We start from the raw sequence: 5,886 nt of genomic DNA, 5'->3' as shown, positions 1-5,886 counted from the left end.
GTTTGTTTTTAAAAATTTATCATATTTCGAGTAGGTATTTTATTTAACGTTATTAAAATCGGAGAGAAAATAATAATCCGAATCTCTTTTTTGTCAAAAATGTTCTTTTGTCAAAATAAAATACTTAGTTTGAATTAAAATAATTACTGTTTGAATCTATTACTTCCTGACGTCTTTCTAGCAAAAGTTAAATTCCGCGACAATAAAAGATTCTGCTTTTTGACGACAAAGAAGTTATCGACCCAACTCTTTGGTTTCGGCTGCATTTTGGAAGCTTTCCGTTCAGGCCGTGCTGCATTGAACGAACTAAGTGATGGTCCAATGTCTGAGTACTGGATGCGAGAGAACTTTTCACTGCAAGTCCATCAGGGTTTCCACAGTGCATGAAGCGATATGAGGTCGAGCGTTGTCATGCTGCAAGATGATCTTCAATCGTTTTGAGCGATAGAACACGCCAGACACTGCACAAGTCTACAACCAACAATTGCACCACTTTGGAAGTAGCATTGTTCGATAAACACCCGCAATATCGCTTTCTATGGACTAGACTTTTATCTCCGCGACATCCAACTTTTGCCAGAAAAATGACAGAAAATAGTAGATTTGAACGATAATTACCTTAATTGAAGACAATCTTTTAAACATTTTATTTTAATAACAATTTTTACGAGAAAACTCGAATTACTTTATTCCCTATGTAATATTAACGTTGAATAATGATGGTATTTAATTCTGACGAGTTCATTATACTTGCTATTATTTTGGAGATGAGTTCATTACAACGTGATTGTTATAGAGCACATACACTTATGCATTACAACAACTGCAATAATGATTTATTTATTACCGATTTAGCATACGATAAATTAGTAATGAAGTTTTCTCGGTGATCTATTAGCGCGAGCTTTGAATAATGGTTCCAACTAATCCCTGATGTTGTAAAAATAATTACTGTAGCACGGGAGTATTAACGAGTTTTATAATGATCTTGTTAGTGAACTTTTAGTACGTGTCGGATAATCTCTCTGTCAAATCTACCTGCTCATTAAAAGTACCAAAATTTCCCGGGAGTAATAATCACATTATCATCCACTGGTGTGAGTTAATAAGAAAAAGTCAGCGAACAAATGAATATGTACTAATCAATCTTCGTCGCACAGCGGCTTATGATCTATAGCTCATTGCTGGAGGGTTGCTGATTCCCGTAGGTCCTTTTTCCTCTTCGTTTCTACGTTTTGATCCACAGCTTTGTTCCAACCGAACTTTTATGTCGTAAAACTGACGTGGAATAATTATATTTATCGATTAGCGGATGATAGCACGTTTCGATTTGTTAAGTAAAAATCTGACACACCGAATGATTTAAAGCCCCAGGAAAAAGCCCTTTGTTGGGGCTTACATTAAAATATAATGAAACATCCCATTAAATTGCATTGCATTGCGTACATGAGAATTATGAAACCTTTACTGTTATATAAGGCAAAAATGAAATATTAATCACGAAATTGTGTATCGTAAATTACAAGGTAAATAAGTTAATTTGCTGATATTTTACAAAAAATAAAATAAAGAATTCTTTTATTATAAACGAAATATAAATTTGTCAAGATAATGAGATACATTTTCTCAACATGCTTTTGTAATAAACTGCTTGTGTCATGACGTTTCTATATGTCAAAAAAGAAAAAACTAAAATAGAATAAAACTAAAAAAACTAAATTAGAATAAAATATTTATTTATAAAAAATATTTGTATTATATATATATATATATTTTTAAATATCTTTTATATAAATAAATTTTTTATTTCGATTCAATTTTTTAACTGTATTTTTTTTATCTGTAATATCTTTTTTGACATATAGAAACGTTATGGCATAAGAAAGTTTATTGCGATATGAAAGCATGTCGAAAAATTAGTCACGTCAATACTCTACGTCTGTCCTATAAATGTTTCGCAGATAAAACGTCCGAGACAGCTATAAGTTGGGTCGATATTTTACAAAAATGGGTACAAGGTATGATTTATCGGTTTTAGAGTAGCGCGGTATGTAATGCCTGATATCGCATTGTAGTTAGTTATCACAGACTGCGGTCGAGTTATCGTAAAAAGTCATTGGCAAAATTACAGAACTGCCAAGTGAAAAATGGGTCTTCATTTGTACAGGTGGATCTACATTTATGTTCATTTTCTCTGGAACGTACAAGAAATCCATTTTTCTTGTGATTTTGAAATCGAGAACCGTTTGCCACAAATGAGTCTCATTCTTCTTTGTCCGAAGTGAATTCATCAATCGCTTTTTGTATTGAACAGACGTTGTCACAATTTCGTGATTTTCGTATTACATATTGTTTTATTATAATCTATACTTATCTGTATTCATTGAAAACTTTGGCCTTTATACTTATTTTACATGAATAAATGCATCATACATTTTGTATAAATAAATTTGTAAAATAAACATACAGATTGACTTCAAAAACATAGAATAATTTTAATAACAATATTAATAAAAATATAAAATAATAAAAATAATAAAAATAGAATAACTTAAAAAAAACACTCATTAAAAATGAAAGACTATATTTTAAAATTTAACAATTTCTTATTATTAATTTGTATTATATAAATTGTTAACTTAATCATTCAAATTATATTAACATTATAATAGAGGAAAGTCGCCGATACTGACATAGGTCTTCTAAAGCGACACCCCCTTATTTCTCAGAAAGTTTTAACTATTGTACTTTATTAATACTAATAAAATGATCTGTTCAGCTAATTGAAAAAGTAAAAACTCATATAATTTGTATATTTGTAGCTTATTTCTATACCAAATCAGCTAAAAACGAATTCTACGAAAGCGAAAATAAAATTCTTACGATTTTCTTTTGCAAATTGTGTAGTTTAAATAATAGTGACTATATTATTGATAATATTACGCTATTTTAAATGCTTGTAGTTTCCTAAATCGATTTTATTTGTATTATTTTTTCTCTTAGTTTTTTTATAATACGATTTACTGTGTCAGTTTTGGAACTCATTTTGTCAAACGCTCATTTTTTGCTAATTTTACGAAAAAATTACTTATTGCAAAATTGCAAACAGTGTTATAAAAACTGCTTATACTATCTGATAGAAGATACTTTTCAGTTTGTGTGTGCACTTATGTTTTTAAAGTTTAATTTTTTCCTTTTGTTTAAGAAATATTGTTTAAAAACAAACACTGGTATGTCGGTATTGGCGACTCTCTTCTATTTAATTTCAATGAAGGATGAACTTTTCTCACTATATTTGTGTGCCATTTGTGTCCCATAAGTCTTGTAACAGTGACGTTAGTAACGAGCTTTAAATATGCTCTGTAAGGATTGTAATAATACAACAGAAATAATATGGATGCGGAATTTATACAAATCCGATGATTCATTGACCCCACGCAGGATTATTCAGTCGCGTTATTTACATTGCATGATGAACTCGTCTATAAAAGCAAATTCCATTCTGTCCCTAGGGTATCGTTATAAAATATCCGCAATTAAAATTGTGCCTTGCTATACCCTCAAAGAAATTAAAAAATATTATTTCGATATGAATACATAACGATTCTCTATTTCAGAATTAATTAACAAGCCAGAAATATTTTGTGTAATTTTATTTTATCTAAAATCGGTGTATAACTACGACAAGTAATTTCTCTTTCAACATAAAGAATATTTCAAGTTGTTTACGTGTTAAAATGATGTCAACGTTTCGAAAAACTTCATTTTTCCGTTCGTTGCTTGGCTCGATCATTCGGATAATTGAATTCATTCAGAGAATATCACTAGACTTCCTCTCTTCAAGTCTTATACTTTATCATCTTCTATGGAAATACTTTTTATTTTCTTTATGTCAAAAGTTATATAGAGCATATTTTAAAGTTTATAACGTAGTTATTGAAATAAAAGCTTTAACGATGAATTTTTATAGACTGTCTTTTTCTTTTTTTCTGATCTTTTTGAATTATATGTATTTAATGTTGAGTTTATTTGATCGTAAATGATAAAGTTAAATACATTGTTGTCAATATAACGAAGTAATGCTATGTCGAAGTATATATCGTTATATTTAGGGCATTACATTTACTGTGCACGTATATCGATAAATTTTGCTCATTCGCATCGCGCATCTTTTCGACCAAGTCGCAAGCATTGTGTATTCGGGATGCACTTTCGGGATGTACGAAGACGATTGAACATGTAACAAGACGATGAAATCAAGCAATGTTTAACTCGACCAGTCTTTCTGGAAATTAGATCACTTCACTACATAGATCACACACAAACGACATGTGGATAAGCTATAGAGGCGTTTCGTCCTTTTTTTTTTCGTTTCTTTTCTTTTTTCCTTTTTTCCTCCCTCATTTTCTCTTTTCTAGTCTTGTCATTGTACGCGTTAGAACGTCGAAGATTCGTGTAGTAAAAATGGTAGAGAGTTGAAAGGGCGCATTGCGGACTAACGAGTTACAAAGTTTATCTAGAAACGTAGTAAATGTAGTACATTGAAGGACAGCAACTGTTCATATATATTCCAATCTCGTAAAAAATTTTCGATAACAAACACTGCACCATTAACGAGCATAAATCCGAAAATACAGAATTTTATTATTTATCGCGATAATTTATGCAAGAGATATTAATGACATTTTATTCGTCGAAATACGCAACAATAAATTATAACGTTGACGTAAACAGCTGCAATGTTAAAACGTATTATATCATATTCTTTACAATATTGCAATATTACCGTTATGTATTATAATACAGGTAATATTACTTTGCAATATTACAATATCGTGCTCTGACCTTTCCCATCCGATTCACGCATCCACGTGTATTACCGTTTAAGTGACCTGGAGCGTTTTGTGCGAAACGTTAGCGCGTTCAACGAAATTAGAAACGCCAGCCAGCGTTATAATTTTACAGTCTCGCCCTGCACAGTTGCACCATATCCGACCGGAGAATATAATTCTATGGTGCGATATGTAATGGTTAAGTATAAGTAGGTAACAGTAGCAGCCGAAATGTGCTGGAATTTATTATGAACCATGAACCGCAGTGGCGTGGTTGCGGAAACCACGGTCGCATTTTCGGCGCGGTGTAATCCACAGTACTCCGCCGAGATTCGTCCGGTTTTCGCCGGGACTTTTATACGCAGTCTCTTACTTGATATTTCATCGTTGTCATCGCGACCGCATAATGTCAGAATGATAAGTTCATCGTACGCGAAATCCGGGCCAGAATGTTTCAGACAAGACTCAAACGAACCAGATGGAAATTTATACAATAGTGTATTACGTCTTCTTCGGCTTCGAGAAAAAAAATATGCACGCGCTGCTATCTTTTCGCTGCTGTGTAAAAATATTATAACATTACGTTGAAAAATACTACTTTTCTATTAATCATAATTTCTCTTTCTTAAAATAGTAGTCTTAACAAAACATAATTTCTATTATACAAGTATTCCGATTTTCATTGTATTCTTACTTTGAAGATCAATAATTGTATTACATAAATTAATAATTGATGTACATTGTTCAATATTAAAAAACAACTTTATTGAGCTATATAAATATCTTGCATGGCGATTTTCAATAACAATGTTTAAAATTTTATATATATAAAATATAAAAAAAAAATTATTGAAGTGTAAGCACCATTTTATTTTTTATGCGATTTTTAATAACAAAGTTTTAAATTTAAAAAAAATAAAATTGAAAATATTTTTATTAAAAATTGCCATGCAAAATGGTATTTATATGTCAATAAATTTATTATATTAAGCGGTTTTGTGTGTGTGTGTGCGCGCGTATAAAACAAATTAATTACTTGATTTATGTTTTACAC

The 5,886-nt window shown here is 30.7% G+C and overlaps 1 protein-coding gene across 3 annotated transcripts in view; it reads left to right on the top strand.

Annotated features, from left to right (window-relative positions):
- LOC108746040 (apoptotic chromatin condensation inducer in the nucleus-like) overlaps positions 1-5,886 on the top strand; it is a 75,401-nt gene that overhangs the window by 5,247 nt on the left and 64,268 nt on the right. The window lies entirely within an intron of this gene.

The sequence above is a fragment of the Trachymyrmex septentrionalis genome, unplaced genomic scaffold (genome assembly GCF_001594115.1).
Source record: "Trachymyrmex septentrionalis isolate Tsep2-gDNA-1 unplaced genomic scaffold, Tsep1.0 scaffold16, whole genome shotgun sequence".
Lineage (NCBI taxonomy): Eukaryota > Metazoa > Arthropoda > Insecta > Hymenoptera > Formicidae > Trachymyrmex > Trachymyrmex septentrionalis.
The sequence above is the reverse complement of the archived record's forward strand: the minus strand, read 5'-3'. Positions and strand labels throughout refer to the sequence as shown.